Below are 18203 nucleotides of genomic sequence, written 5' to 3'. Positions count from 1 at the left end.
CTTCGATTTACAGAATCAGCTATTAAATAGCTGACTTGCGATGACGAGTTTACTAATAGACCAGCCCGGTGGGCTTTCTTTATTATTGTTATTAAAACAGAAAATAAATTATTTTATACACACCGGTTTGGTCTAGTGGTAAACTTGTCGTCGTAAACCAGCCAATTTCGAAGTCGAAGTTCTTAGATTCATATCTTAATAGTGGTAGTTGTTGCTATTATACGGATTAGAATACTCGATAGTGGATACCGGTGTTCTTTGGTGGTTGGGTCTCAATTAACCAAACGTCTCAGGAATGATCGGCCTGAGTTTATTCAAAACTACAAATTAACCGGTACAGTTACATTATACTGATAAGTCGCTAATAGCTTTAATTGTTGCTGAATAAAAGTTAAAAAAAAAAAATTATACAAAATTTACAACTATTTTAACAAGTAATTATTTACAAATGTCAAAGTTTCTTTTTTAAATATTTACAAAGAAAAAAGATAGATTTTTGTTGTAATGTTATCAAGTATAAGTTAATATTACATAAAATTTTGGATTAGAATAATTAAATTAGTAGAATTTAATTCATATTAGTTTTTTTATATGAAAAGTTGTTAGCAATATGTAATTTTATTTACATTTAAAATGGTATATTTTCTGACATCAAAACGAATAAATTTATTTATTAATTTTAAAAATCATTTGAATACATCTATTTATCATAATTAAGTAAATTCTGATGGGTACACCACATGACTTCCTTGTCCGCCTATTAAATTACATATATACATTTTTTCAAATGAAAGGTACAAAAACATTTTATTCATTAATAACTTCTGATATTTTTACGTATTTTTTTATTGTTATTATTGAATTATTATTTACTGTAAAACTTTTTACAATCAGAGAATAATATTTTTAATATATCAATATATTTAAATTAAAAAAAAAAAGCAAGATGAAGTCCGATTCAAACCGATATGCCTTCCCGTTAGAAGATCCAAATATTTCATTAATTAAAATTTCATTTCGCTGTAACTCTGGAACCAATGAAAATAAGTACCACTTCCAATGAGGGCTAAATAAAAACTCCCAATGAGGGCTTGGTCCTGCAGTAAGGAAAAAGCCAAAATTCCAAATATTTCTGATTTTAGTATTTTTTGACACTTTTGGTCCAGTTGATTGCAATAAAAAAGAGAACTGCACAACTAGATGTTACAACATTCATAAATCAATAATTTCAACAACCTACAACTAATCGTTTTTGATTTATGTGAGATACATTCGTACGCACAGACGTCACGCCGAAAGTAGTCAAAATGAATTCAGGGATGCTCAAAATGGATATTTCCGTTGAAATCTGAAAACCGATATTTTTCACGATCACAGTACTTTCTTTACTTCGTACAAGGAGGTAAAAATGGAAAGAAACACTCAAAGAGGTTACTACTAAGCATGAGAACGCTTTCAGAACTACAGAATGCATATACATATATTTTTTGTAATTTAAATTTTTCAAATAATATTCTTAGTTCATGGGGCTGGTCTAGTGGCAAACTCATCATCATCAGTTGTTTAACAGCTGATTTTAGAAGTCGAAGGTTCTAAGATTCAATTCCTAGTAAACGTTAGTTACTTTTATAGGGATTTGAATTCTAGACAGTGATTATCGATGTACACGTCTCACGAATGATCGGCTTGAGCCCTGTACAAGACTACATGTCATTCATATTCCCATATCTCTGGGCCGTGGGGGAAGTTGCTTATTGTTCGCTAGTTCAATAGATTGCAACGTACGCATTAATAAAATAAAAAAAAAAATGATATATATATATTATATGATATTTTATTGAAAAGCTCTCAACGATGGCTTATTACTGCAGTTAAGATAAATTCCAAAATCAAATTCTTTTTGGATTTTGAACTTCTTTGGACACTTTTGGGTCAGTCGATTGCAATCAAAAGGAGAGATGCACAACTAGAGGTTACAGCTGTTCTAAATCCAAAATTTCAACATCCTACCGCTAATCGTTTTTCAGTTATGCGAGATACATTCGTACAATAGACGGTCAGGCTAAAACAATATGGATTCAGGGATGGTCAAAATGGATATTTCAATTGAAATCTAAAAATCGAGTTTTTTCGCGATCACAATACTTCCTTCATTTCGTACAAGGAAGCAAAAATAAATATTTTTAAAATTTATAATTTTTTAATTTTTTTGTTGTACATAATATTTTAAAACTCAATTAAAAATTAATTTGAAAATTTTTGAATTATTAATTTTTTTTTTGGATACTCCATGGTTTTTATACAGGTCTATATTGTTAAATTAATGTAGTTAATTAATTACTTCATTTGTAGTAAAAAATCGGTGGATAAAGCAAATTTCATATTATTTGTTATAAAAATATTACTTAATGAAATTAAAATCGAGTGTTATATTTGAAAAAAATATATTACATGTAATAAACTTGACACAGACCAGCGACCTATATAATTTATATTAAAATTGTACTGATAACTTTTTAAAAACTGTCGACTTCAGAGTTTTTTAATAGGGAATTTAAAAATATATATTATTTTGTTATGAGGTATATTCTGCTCTGTATTAAGCTTTGTCAGTGATTGCAGCTAGTTCTTGTAGCACCATTAGTTGCGGAGCTAATTTTTGAATTTGGTTTCGAAAGAGAATTTTTTTTGTAAGTTGGAATGTGTGAATGATTTTTATTAACTTTTTTATGTAGTACTATTTGAATAAGATTTTTAGTATATTACTTTCCCGTCTAGATAGCGCTACAGCTCTAGAAGAGAAATAATTGTAATCGGTCCAATTTGGGCATATGCGGTTTACATCGGATCTTAATATTTTGACACCTAAGGAACCCAAAAAAGCGAATGGAAATTTTCCAGATGTTAATTATCGTATGTACTTCGGTGTGTTTGGTGTTTATTTTTTATTTTTATTTTTTTTAGTATTTAAATAATTCAAGCTGACCAAACTGTTTCAAGTCCATTGTTTTTTTAAATATTAAACTTTCGTGTTGTTTGTGGATGAATAGGGCTTAATTTCAACGAAGCGGTTTGTGAAGTGCGTTTATAAGTTCTTTGTATCAATATGAAAAACTACGTCTTCTTTGATCTAAACAGAACTTATTACAGTCGAGTTTTTTGTCAGCGGCAATCTCTGAAGAAGCTTAACATAAAGCGAAAGCTGGCTCTGACTAAAGTAAAATTTTAAAAAATCTTTCCTTATTTTAATACTGTAATGAGTACATTTTTTATTTCTATATTTCATTTATTTTTTAGAAATTTTTTATCAGTATCAAAATATAAATATATCAAAATAAAAAATAGTCTTTAAAGATAAAAAAAATATTTTTAATAGTATTACGTTCAAAGTGGATAAAACCTGATAAAAATTGCCGTAAGAAAAAGTACAAAAGTGTTTTTAATCTTTCATAAAAAGCGATAACCTAACTATATAACTTATACTTAACAGATTAACGGAAAAATTCTAATCCCGTAACAATAAGAAAGAATGCAAGTACCCATCTAATTATCACATGAGATAGCTATTTTGATTATTTCATTCATTTTCACTAAAGATGACTGTTTTAAAAGCTCTGAAAACAAATGAACGAAATAAATACGGAAGATGAGGTATAACTAGGAACAACAGCTGTAATTGGTTACATTCGATGTAAAACAGTAAGCTTCTGGGAAATAACAATAATCAAGTAATAAATTATAAACAAATAATTTATTTTTTTATTGTAATTTCCCTCATTTTGTAGAATAATTTTGAATTTTTTTTTTTTTTAAGGGGACCTTGCTTGATTGAGTTGAACAATCTGGTAAAATCGAATATATTTTAAAAAATTAATTAGTGTAATGAAATTTTTATTTCAAACAATAAAAAATACTTAAGTATACCATTTTTTCTACGAAGTATAAAATATAACAGCTATCGTTTTGCTAAAAAATTTCATTTGAAAAAAATTATTGTTGTATTTGTCGTTAAATTAGACAACTAACCTGGATTTGTTCTATTTTAGTAATATAATTAGCCTGCTTTATTTAGAAAAAAGTTCTATAATATTGTTTTGTTTAAAAAAACTTACCGTTTGTAGAATTGTCTATTTCTGGTAATTTTTATACATTCTTAGTAGTAATAACATTGAATTTTATTAAAAAGTTATTTAATTTTAATTAACGCTGAACGCTAATTGTACTAATTGTTTGGATACAATTCTGAATAACAAACAATTGCTAGAGTTGAGGACGCGTGAACTCAATAAAATAAAAACTTCACGTCTACATAGAAAAAAACCCCAACAAATTCTGTTATTGACACTAAAACAATTTAATAATAATTTACCATTAATTAAACTAGTTTTAACGAATCGGTAACATATATCAAAACCACAAAAATTAGTTTTCAATTATTTAATACCACTAATTTTGTTTTGATTAAAAAGTAACAAAAAACGATTTAATTAACGACATTTCAAATCAATATCTAAAAAGATATATTTAATATTTTTAAGGATAATTTTCTATGTTATGCTACGTGGTAAAAAGCTTATTATAAAAATTCATTATTATCACTAATTAACCGTCCTTTTTCTTTAATATAAAATAAAATCTATTTTAGGATTAATAAACAATTTAATATTTTTAACAGATTGAAATAATAAATCTAAGCTGATATATCAAGAGGTTATCAGGTACATAGTTAAAGTAATATAAAATAGGAAAAATGACAACTATTATATGGAGGTATTAAAATAATACAAAATTATGAAATATCATGGTTTTTGTGAGAATATTGTCGATAATTTCTTGGTAAGAAATACTTAGCAAAAAAAAAAAAATATTTGACCGAGTAATTATGTTAATCGTAGAGTGTATTAAAAAAATCTAATGTATACACTACATGACCTCCTTGTACGCCTATTAAATTACAAATACACATTTTTTAAAACAAAAAGTACATAGAATTTTATTTCATTAATAACTTCTGATATTTTTTTTATTTTATTTTTTTTTATTGTTATTGAATTATTATTAATTGTAATTTTTTTTACAATCAAAGGTTTATGATTATTAAGAAATCAATATATTTAAATTAAAAAAAAGGAGGTGAAGCCAGATTCTAACCGATGTGTCTTCCCTTTGTAAGATTCAAATATTTCATTAATTACAATTTTATTTGGTTATAACTCTGGAATTAATGAAAATTTATCGTTGAAAAGCTCTAATTGAAGGATTATTACTGCAGTTAAGAAAAAGTCTAAAATCCAAATTTGTTAGATTTTCAGCACTTTTGGTCCAGCAGATTGCAATCAAAAAGGGAGATGCACAACTAGATGGTAAAAAAGTACTAAATGTTAAATTTCAACATCTCCCCTTATATTCAAATAATTTTGAACCTCCTCTTTTGATTGCAATCGACTGGAACAAAAGTATTCAAAAAACTCAAAACTAAAAAAAAATTGAATTTCCTTAATTGCAGCTATAAGCCCTCATTGAGACCATTTTAACGATATGTCATAAGTGTTACTTAGTTTCATTGGTTACAGAGTTATAGCCAGATAAAAGTTTAATTAATGAAATATTGGAACTTACAAGGGGAAGGCACATCGTTTCGAATCCGACTTCAATATTTTTTTTGTTTTTAATTTAAATATATTGATTTATTAATAATTACTAACCTCTGATTGTAAAAAAGATTTACAGTAAATAATTAAGTAATAAAAAAAAAAAAAAAAAAATATGAAAAAATTCAGAAGTTATTACTGATATAAAATTTTATGTGTTTTCATTTCAATTAAAAATTTTTTACAGAGGTTAATAAATTATTAATAAAACAATATATTTAAATAAATAACTTTTTTAAAAAATATATATGTATACGAAGACAGATTCTATCTAATGTGGGCATAGTTACGGATCAGACACGTTCTCTCTTACACCACATAACTTCTTGAGCGACTTGAAACAAAATTAATATATAAACTAATATAAAATGCTGATAAGGACACCACAAAAAATGTTATAAAATGTGGTGTCCATCCAATTGTATTCTGGTGGATACAACAGAATAGAACTGGAGGATCGTATCTCACTTTTAAATAAAATAAGTTTAAATGAGATGCAGCAAAAAATGTGTATATGTAATTTAATAGGCATACAAGGAAGTCATGTGGTGTCCAATCAGATTTTTTTGTGATGTAAAAAAATAGGTTTTTTAACTCGATTTTATTTACTTACTACATTTAACTATTATTATTAAATTTTTATTAAGATGATAATAATAAAAAAAATATCAGAAGTTATTAATGAAATAAAATTTTGTAGTTTTTATTTTAAAGAAATGTGTATATGTAATTTATTAAAAGTACAAGGAAGTTATGTGGTGTCCAGATCAGAATTTTTTATACCATATTTCAAATTTGTCCCTAAATTTAAAAAAAAATTATTAAATATTATTGTGTCAACGATTGCATATCAAATAAAAATGATAAAAATGAAGAAACACGACTGACAAAAACAAAACACTGCTCTTTAATATACGATAATTGAAATGCGTGTGGGTGACAATTTTGTATATAGTATAATTTTGTTTTCAAATTTTTTATATTTATTTAAACATATATATATATATATATATATATATAGCCTATACACACTCGGTAACGTATGGATTCCAACATGGGTCATACATCTAAATCGGTTCAGCCGTTAAGTTTCTACGGTGGAACAAACATACAAAGATACATAAATACATATACGAAAAATACATTACAGTTTTTGGGGCAGTTATGTTAAAAGAAGTGCAAATGTACTATATTTTGTACTTTTAAATATGTTTTAAAATTGATAAACAACTTTACTTAACCTTAGTAATTACCCTTCTATTTCTTTCCATGATCTTGTTTTGGTACTACTTTTTTTATCTCTATCTATTGTTTAATAAAATTGTGAGTTCTTTTTTGGTTTGTTTTTTCACTGGAATATTGTGATCTCTTAAATCTTTATGATCCTGATTAATGAAACAGTGTTATATATATATATATATATATATATATATAACACTGTATGTATGTATGTATGTATGTATGTATGTATGTACCCTTTACTGAGCTGGAAACTTCTTTTCACACGCTTTTATTTTTTTTAAATATAGATACACTTTAAATCGCGAATATTTATTTATAATAGTATTTGCAACGTAAAGGTGAAAAAGTATCGTTCTGATAAAATTAAGAAAAGAACATAAAGAGAGTAGCACTGAATAACTGAGCAGTAAGATAAGGTTCTCTAATGTGTTCAAATAAAATAATTTTTTAGAATTTTTTCGTAAGGACGACCTCAAGTTTAAGTTATTATGTTAAAATAGTGATACACTAAACGATACAAAGACAAAAATATCTTTAATTCGTCTCGGTGGAAAATATTTTCTTTAAAAATATACTGCTTGATCTTCCACTAAGAAATAACTAAAAATTATAAAAAAATATATTAATATAGTTAACACTGAATATTATATAGGAGTAAATAAAATCTCTTTTCTTAAATTGGTTGAAAAAGAAGCTTAAGACAAAATAAATATATTTTTAAAAAAGAGTAAAACATGAGATAAATATTAAAAATTAAAAAAAAAATACTGTCAAAAAAAATCATCTCTGACATTAATTGTTCTTTACTATAGTATACATTATACATTATACTCTATACTAATACACATTAATAAAAGAACATCTAAGTGACATTTTTTTATAACAGAGTATATTAATTTTTTTCTACTTTTTAAATTTATTTAAACATATATATATAGCCTACGACACTCTTGATAACGTAAGGATTCCAACGCGGGATCATACATATAAATAAGTTCAGCTGTTGAGCTGCTACGGTGGAACAAACATACGTACATACATACACCCAAAATACATCACACTCTTTTTTGGGCAGTCGTATGTTTACAACTAGAATCAAATTTTAATTTCACGAAATATAGAGGATAAATGATAAAATTAATTTCATCGTCAAGATAAAAACTCAAATTTAGCCATTCAGTCGTATCAGACTCTTGGCGATTCCAGAGGAATTTGCCACTGGAATATATTCCTGGCAGGTTTTACGAGTTTTTTTCCATTACCTTCCCAATATGGCTAATTGAAACGTAACCACTAAAGAACATCGGTATCCATTATCTAGTATTCAAATCCGTATAAAAGCAACTGCCTTTACAAGGACTCGAACGCTGGAACTATCGACTTCGAAAATCATCTGATTTGGCGATGACGAGTTTAACCACTAGGCTGACCCGGCGAGTTAGATTTTATGATAGGAAAAGGAAAATTTAGATAAATCAATCTAAATAATAGTTAAATGTAGTAAGTAAATAAAATCGAGTTAAAAAACCTATTTTATTACATCACAAAAAAATCTGATTGGACACCACATGACTTCCTTGTACGCCTATTAAATTACATATACACATTTTTTGCTGCATCTCATTTAAACTTATTTTATTTAAAAGTGAGATACGATCCTCCAGTTCTATTCTGTTGTATCCAACAGAATACAATTGGATTCTGGTGGACACCACATTTTATAACATTTTTTGTGGTGTCCTTATCAGCATTTTATATTAGTTTATATATTAATTTTGTTTCAAGTCGCTCAAGAAGTTATGTGGTGTAAGAGAGAACGTGTTTGATCCGTAACCATGCCCACATTAGATAGAATCTGTCTTCATATACATATATATTTAAAAAAAAATTATTTATTTAAATATATTGTTTTATTAATAATTTATTAACCTCTGTAAAAAATTTTTAATTGAAATGAAAACACATAAAATTTGATATCAGTAATAACTTCTGAATTTTTTCATATTTTTTTTTATTTGTTATTACTGAATTATTTACTGTAATTCTTTTTTACAATCAGAGGTTAGTAATTATTAATAAATCAATATATTTTAATTAAAAACAAAAAAAAATATTGAAGTCGGATTCGAAACGATGTGCCTTCCCCTTGTAAGTTCCAATATTTCATTAATTAAACTTTTATCTGGCTATAACTCTGTAACCAATGAAAATAAATTCCAATTATCATATATCGTCGAAAAGCTCTCAATAAGGGCTTACTACTGCAGTTAAGAAAAACTGCAAAATCCAAATCTTTTGGATTTGAGCTTTTTTGGACACTCTTAGTCCAGTCGATTGCAATCAAAAGGGGAAGTGCACAATTAAACGTTACAACAGTCGTAAATCTAAAATTTCAACAACCTATGGCTAATCGTTTTTGAATTATCCGGGATACATACGTACATACAGACGTCACGCCGAAACTAATCAAAATGGTTTCAGAGATGGTCAAAATGGTTATTTCCGTTGAAATCTGAAAACAAAGATTTTTCGCGATTACAATACTTCCTTTTACTTGGTGTTGTATCTTCTATGGTTTGGTGTTCTAATCCTAAACTAAAAAGAATTCTGTGAAATAACAAATTCATACTTAAGAACAATAATATCCCTTATTTAAATTTACATATAATAATTTAAAATGAACAAGAAATAAATTTCTGTAACTATTTAAATTAAGGTGAATATATTGGTGCACGAAATTGAGAGGATGTTAATAAAGCCTATGTCTGACCCTTTAAAATTAGGAAGAAAAATAAATGATGGTAAATATGTATGTGATGGATGCTCTGAATGTAACTTAAAAATAAATAATGAAAAGATATTAAAAGCATATCAAAGATCAAACATATTCAGATTCGATTAATTAATTAGAATATCATTTATATAATTCTGTGTTAATTGTTCTACTGTTTATTACATTAAATTAAAAACTAGAAAAACCTCATCTTATGTTGTAAAGGATTTGTAAATGTACTAAAAGTCGTCTTACCATAAATATTTTAATTGCCACATTGTAAATAAGTCTACACTGATAAACCCATTTATTATCAATTGCTGTTACCTACTTACAGTTTATATGTAACAAACAGTACAAAAAAAAAAATAATTATAATTATTTTATTTGTAACATAAGAATATTTATTTACACTTTTCTCTTTCTTTGACTGATGAATTGTTTCACCATAGAAATTTACAGAGAAGCTTATACTTCGGAATATGGAAATGAAATTTACTAGCTCATTAAAAATGCCACGATTGGCCGAGATTCGAACCCAGGACACTCCGGCTGTAACACCGAGGCATTACAACTCCACCACGAAGATGGCAAAAAAAAGGTAATCAGATTTTTTTTATAAATATTCGTGTAAAAATAAAAATAACATTTGTTTTTATTTTTGAACTTAAGAAATAAATAAAATAAAAATAAAAAAAGCTGACAACACAGTTGTAGGACATTCCGGACACACGACTTTTTTTTCATGCAGTTTACATATACAGCTTAATTAAAAATATTTATCATTTTAATTAAATATAATATCTTTTCGTTTATTTAATTCAATAATTCAAACTAAAGTGCGCGCGCATTCCGTATTTCATTCGCACGAGTGTGGCGGTGCTAGCGGCAACTTTAAATACTTTTTTACACAAGAAATATTCATTTATTTAATTATACCACCCGCTTGTGACATTACAGGATAGTAGACGACTACTGCATACCCACTGGGTTGGTCTAGTGGTGAACTCGTGTCACAAATCAGCTGATTTCGAAGTCGAGAGTTGCAACGTTCAAATCCTAGTAAAGGCAGTTTCTTTTATACGGATTTGAATACTAGATCGTGGATACCGTTATCCTTTGGTGGTTGGGTTTCAATTAACCATACATCTCAGGAACATCGCGAACTGAGACTGTCATCATCTTCATCCATCCTCTGAAGTAATACCTGACGGTGATTCCCGGAGGCTAAACAGAAAAAAAACAAAAGACTACAGCATCTGTACGTCAGTGCTACATTAGCGCTCCTTGTGGTGAGAAGGGAGTTCTAGAGAAACAGTATACTCACTTGCCATAGGTTTATTTAGAGCATTTTTTGGCTTGTGGGTGCGATTTTGCAAAAAACATTATTTTGAAAATATTATATTTTAATTTTTAACAAATGTGCCTATGAAAATTGAGACTTTAATTAGGCGAAATCGCGAGATAATGAGGATGACCTTGCTTTACAGCCTCATTCTTTTGACCTTTTATGTTGAGAATTTAATGGCATTAATGTCCCATATTTAGAACGAGTTTGATAAAAACGGTCGAATAGTTCTGGAGATATAAGGTGATTTAGTTGAATGTTGAATATTCATTGTTGAAAAATTCAAAATTTCAACATCTTACGGCTAATCGTTCTTGAGTTATGCGAGATACACACGTACGTACAGACGTCACGCCAAAACTAGTCAAATTGGATTCAGAAATGATCAATATAGATATTTCCGTTGAAATCTAAAACCGAAAATTTTGGCGATCACAATACTTCCTTTACTTCGTATAAGGATTTTAAAGAGAATTATTTTACTTAAATTTAAAAAAAAATTAATTAATTACTTTGTTACCCAATTCTTTTTAAAATATTTGGTTTAACAATGCTCAGTTGTAAAACATCACTGTTTATGGAAAACACCTTTTTTTTACAATTTATTTTCTTTTATGTTTTCTATATTAAATTATAATTATTCAAAAACAAAAGTTAATTTCTTTCAAGTTTATTGTTTTGCCATTAATATTTTCTTTTGGTAATTTAATAAAATTAGTAATCGTACATAATAATTAGTATTCATTATTTATTCACAATATATATCTCATATTTTAGCTGATTATTTTGTGGATCCCTCAGGAAAATAACGGCTATCATTAAGATGTAATGAAGATACAGTGATTAACAGAGTTATTGTTTTGTATGTTTTTACCAATGTAATTAAATCTCTTTAAAGCTATTAGCTATCGCCTTTCATTACATTTTATTTTCTAACTAATTCCTTAGCAACTGTTAATACCACTTATTTATAAGGAAGAATTGAATTTATCCTAATAGGAAGGGTGAACTTCACAAATAATGTTTTTTGGAAAAAATAGGAATAGAATTATAAATAGTGGAAATTTTAAAGGATACAATAGGTGAACACATCTCAGCAATGATCAACCTAAAATTGTGCAAGACTACACTTCATTTACATTCATACTCATCATCTCTTTCATCCTCTGAAGTAATACCTTACGGTGGTTCCGAATAAAAGAAGATTTTTTATTTTAAAACAAATTTTTTTCAATATTCTTTATAATAATAATAATACGGAATAATTTGAAATGCATTTTTCTATTTCTATTGAATTAAAAGATTATTTTTTTTTTAAATGCCATTTTAGTCTTATCAGATTATGCTTAATTTTATTACTTTTTTGGTATGACAATATCTGTGCCTGAGTTACTAAATTGACCCAAACCGATAAAAAAAATTACTTTACCTTTAAAGACCGGAAAGAATAGGATTGTTTTAGCAAACTTCCTCACGGTAAAAACAAAAAGAAGTATCCTAATTAGATCCAAAAAAAAAAATTGTGCGCTGTTCAAGAAAAATTTGCAATTTTTTAAAACAAATTTTTATTATGCCTCTATAATTATGATTATAATATATAATTCTGTCATTATTTTTCAACATAGAGTAGAATGTTTTCCTTGGAAGGATCTATTAGCAAAACATTTTTTACGTACGAATTAAAGCAAATATTTTGATCGTAAAAAATTTCGGTTTTCAAATTTCAATTGTAATATCCATTTGACCATCCCTGAATACATTTTGACTACTTTCAGCGTGATGTCTGTACATAAATATGTATCTCGCATAACTCAAAAACGATTAGTCCTAGGATGTTGAGATTTTGGATTTAGGACTGTTGTAATATCTAGTTGTGTGTACCTTCCCTTTTGATTTCAATCGACTGAACCAAATGTTCAAAAAATCTAAAGAATTTGGATTTTGGGGTTTTTATTAATTGCAGTAATAAGCCCTCATTATGAGCTTTTAAATAATGTATCATAAATGATACTTATTTTCATTGGTTCCAGAGTTACAGCCAAATAAAATTTTAATTAACGAGATATTTGGATCTTTGAAGGGGAAGGCACATCGGTTCAAATCAGACTTCATCTCCTTTGTTTCTTATAACTTTTTTTTTTTTATTTAAATATATTGGTTTATTAACCAATGATTGCAAAAAAAAAATTAAGATATTAATTCAGTAATAACAATAAAAATTTTAGTATATGAAAAAAAATATTAGAAGTTATTAATGAAATAAAATGTAGTTTTCTTTTTAAAAAAAAAGTATGTGTAACTTAATAGGCATACAACAAAGGCATGTGGTTTCCACTTTTTTTTTTTTTTTTTTTTTGTCTTCAGTCATTTGACTGGTTTGATGCAGCTCTCCAAGATTCCCTATCTAGTGCTAGTCGTTTCATTTCAGTATACCCTCTACATCCTACATCCCCAACAATTTGTTTTACATACTCCAAACGTGGCCTGCCTACACAATTTTTCCCTTCTACCTGTCCTTCCAATATTAAAGCGACTATTCCAGGATGCCTTAGTATGTGGCCTATAAGTCTGTCTCTTCTTTTAACTATATTCTTCCAAATGCTTCTTTCTTCATCTATTTGCCGCAATACCTCTTCATTTGTCACTTTATCCACCCATCTGATTTTTAACATTCTCCTATAGCACCGCATTTCAAAAGCTTCTAATCTTTTCTTCTCAGATACTCCGATCGTCCAAGTTTCACTTCCATATAAAGCGACACTCCAAACATATACTTTCAAAAATCTTTTCCTGAGATTTAAATTAATTTTTGATGTAAACAAATTATATTTCTTACTGAAGGCTCGTTTAGCTTGTGCTATTCGGCATTTTATATCGCTCCTGCTTCGTCCATCTTTAGTAATTTTACTTCCCAAATAACAAAATTCTTCTACCTCCATAATCTTTTCTCCTCCTATTTCCACATTCAGGGGTCCATCTTTGTTATTTCTACTACATTTCATTACTTTTGTTTTGTTCTTGTTTATTTTCATGCGATAGTTCTTGCGTAGGACTTCATCTATGCCGTTCATTGTTTCTTCTAAATCCTTTTTACTCTCGGCTAGAATTACTATATCATCAGCAAATCGTAGCATCTTTATCTTTTCACCTTGTACTGTCACTCCGAATCTAAATTGTTCTTTAACATCATTAACTACTAGTTCCATGTAAAGATTAAAAAGCAACGGAGATAGGGAACATCCTTGTCGGACTCCCTTTCTTATTAGGGCTTCTTTCTTATGTTCTTCAATTGTTATTGTTGCTGTTTGGTTCCTGTACATGTTAGCAATTGTTCTTCTATCTCTGTATTTGAACCCTAATTTTTTTAAAATGCTGAACATTTTATTCCAATCTACGTTATCGAAAGCCTTTTCTAGGTCTATAAACGCCAAGTATGTTGGTTTGTTTTTCTTTAATCTTCCTTCTACTATTAATCTGAGGCCTAAAATTGCTTCCCTTGTCCCTATACTTTTCCTGAAACCAAATTGGTCTTCTCCTAACACTTCTTCCACTCTCCTCTCAATTCTTCTGTATAAAATTCTAGTTAAGATTTTTGATGCATGACTAGTTAAACTAATTGTTCTGTATTCTTCACATTTATCTGCCCCTGCTTTCTTTGGTATCATAACTATAACACTTTTTTTGAAGTCTGACGGAAATTCCCCTTTTTCATAAATATTACACACCAGTTTGTATAATCTATCAATCGCTTCCTCACCTGCACTGCGCAGTAATTCTACAGGTATTCCGTCTATTCCAGGAGCTTTTCTGCCATTTAAATCTTTTAATGCTCTCTTAAATTCAGATCTCAGTATTGTTTCTCCCATTTCATCCTCCTCAACTTCCTGTTCTTCCTCTATAACACCATTTTCTAATTCATTTCCTCCGTATAACTCTTCAATATATTCCACCCATCTATCGACTTTACCTTTCGTATTATATATTGGTGTACCATCTTTGTTTAACACATTATTAGATTTTAATTTATGTACCCCAAAATTTTCCTTAACTTTCCTGTATGCTCCGTCAATTTTACCAATGTTCATTTCTCTTTCCACTTCTGAACACTTTTCTTTAATCCACTCTTCTTTCGCCAGTTTGCATTTCCTATTTATAGCATTTCTTAATTGCCGATAGTTCCTTTTACTTTCTTCATCATTAGCATTCTTATATTTTCTACGTTCATCCATCAGCTGCAATATATCGTCTGAAACCCAAGGTTTTCTACCAGTTCTCTTTATTCCGCCTAAGTTTGCTTCTGCTGATTTAAGAATTTCCTTTTTAACATTCTCCCATTCTTCTTCTACATTTTCTACCATATCTTTTTTACTCAGACCTCTTGCGATGTCCTCCTCAAAAATCTTCTTTACCTCCTCTTCCTCAAGCTTCTCTAAATTCCACCGATTCATCTGACAACTTTTCTTCAGGTTTTTAAACCCCAATCTACATTTCATTATCACCAAATTATGGTCGCTATCAATGTCTGCTCCAGGGTAAGTTTTGCAGTCAACGAGTTGATTTCTAAATCTTTGCTTAACCATGATATAATCTATCTGATACCTTCCAGTATCGCCTGGCTTTTTCCAAGTGTATATTCTTCTATTATGATTTTTAAATTGGGTGTTGGCAATTACTAAATTATACTTCGTGCAAAACTCTATAAGTCGGTCCCCTCTTTCATTCCTTTTGCCCAGCCCGTATTCACCCACTATATTTCCTTCCTTGCCTTTTCCAATGCTTGCATTCCAATCTCCAACTATTATTAAATTTTCATCTCCCTTTACGTGTTTAATTGCTTCATCAATCTCTTCGTATACACACTCTACCTCATCATCATCATGGGCGCTTGTAGGCATATAAACGTTAACAATCGTTGTCGGTTTAGGTTTTGATTTTATCCTTATTACAATGATTCTATCGCTATGCGTTTTGAAATACTCCACTCTCCTCCCTATCTTCTTGTTCATCACGAAACCTACTCCTGCCTGCCCATTATTTGACGCTGAGTTAATTACTCTAAAATCACCTGACCAAAAGTCGCCTTCCTCTTCCCACCGAACCTCACTAATTCCTACTATATCCACATTCACCCTATCCATTTCCCTTTTTAAATTTTCTAGCCTACCAACCTTTTTTAAGCTTCTAACATTCCATGCTCCGACTCGTAGAATGTTATTTTTTAATTTTCTGGTGACCCCTTCCTTAGTAGTCCCCACCCGGAGATCCGAACGGGGGACTATTTTACCTCCGGAATATTTTACCAAGGAAGGCGCCTCCATTGTTGCTATGTGAAAATGCAGAGAGCCACATTTTCTTGGAAAAAAAGCAGCTGTAGTTTTCCATTGCTTTCAGCTGCGCAGTACTCAGAGGACTGAGTGATGTTGATACGGCCGTTTAAGTCATTGTGACTCACGCCCCTAACAACTACTGAAAGAGCTGCTGCCCTCTTTCAGGAATCATTCCTTAGTCTGGCTCTCAACAGGTACCTCTCCGATATGGTTGCACCTTCGGTCCAGCTACTCTGTATCCCTGAGCACTCAAGCCCCCTCACCAACGGCAAGGTCTCATGATTCATAGAGGAGGGTGGTTTCCACATCAAATTTAATTTTTTTTGTAAAAACTCGTAATATAATGGAATGTATTTCACTTTTTAGTTACTGACAATAAGACAACATAGTAACCGTTTTGGAAAAAGATTTAGATTTACTTTAAGTATCATCAACGATATTTTCGAAACTGTATTTATAAGAATTTTAATTATTATATAACCTTTATAATAAATTTTTATCTTCTTTCAACAGCACTTTTGCTTTGACTCGCACATTTATTGCGTTCATCTCATTATTTTGTCATCCCGCGACAATTCATTTTAATTCGTTTCACAGGCGGTACAAAAGTCTCTGTCTTGAATATTTAACATTTTATATTCGTTTAACTGCAATTTTCTTTTCACCAATTAAAAAAAAAAATTGATGTGGTAGATTTGCTTACTTTTATTACAGCTCCATATTTGTTTTCTTTTTTGACCAGCATTTTAAACATAACTGTAACTCTTTAACACCTATGCTATGGATGTACATAATCATTTATTGTGATCAATTCGATTTTCATCTAATTCCCTTTTAATTTAATCGTTCGTTATTTTTATTTGACCTTATTTAAATACATTTATTTGGATTTCTTTGTTGATACTTCCTTTTTTTCTTGTAATTGTTATCTAACCTAATCAAATAATAGATGTAGTTAGTTGTTATTCGTGTTAGGCTTAACGTAAGCACCTTCTCGTCTGAAAGTTGGCAGCACGCCTTTGAAAACCAGATCTGAAATCTCTCGGCGGGAGATAATTTACCCTTGTTACCCAATTTAATGACGCCGGCTTGTTAATATGAAAATCCTAAGTAGCTGCCAATTTTTAGGTACATCAACAACGTCTTCATGAGTACTGATCTGATACTCTTTAGATTATTCATTATCAAAGTGGGCGATAATGCTCCCTTGTGGGCGCTGGTGGCCCTCAAAGGGTTCGGTAGAAGGCCTACAGAAAATTGGGGGCGTTCAAGGGGACTAGGAAGACGATGGCTGATTAAAAAAAGGCAAAAATTATGTTTTCCTGATATTTCAAACTAAAATTTAATACCTACTACACTAGTACAAAAAATTAAAGGAACGCTTATATTTTATGATAAGAAATGACTATTCAAACTACTTTAACTTTGCAATCAAGAGACTTAGAGAGATGAGTAAAAAAGATTAATGCTTGAATACTCTGGTTTTTGACAGTAAACTTCAGATTTCAAAAATCATCAAATTAAAAAAAAATCAGTAAGAAGAAAAATTTTTAAAATTTGAATATTTTTCTTCGAGTTTAATCGAGCGCATAGGAGAAATAAGATCTTTTTAGTAAACTGCATTAAAATCCTTTAAACGCTTAAAACTATAGTTTTATTTTCTTTTTTTGTATGTCTCTCTACGATTTTTCTGATCCGATATATTCCATTTTAAAGAAAAAAGGCCACTTCTGTCTTTAAACCTGCATATCTCCCTATCTAAACAACGTCTTAATACAAATAAATATGGAAATTCATTTATTGTAGTTATATAATAACTATATAGATACAATTTTAATTTTTTTGAAAGCAATTTTAATAAA

This window comes from Lycorma delicatula, chromosome 2, assembly GCF_047948215.1.
Source record: "Lycorma delicatula isolate Av1 chromosome 2, ASM4794821v1, whole genome shotgun sequence".
NCBI lineage: Eukaryota > Metazoa > Arthropoda > Insecta > Hemiptera > Fulgoridae > Lycorma > Lycorma delicatula.
This window is presented reverse-complemented; position numbering follows the sequence as displayed.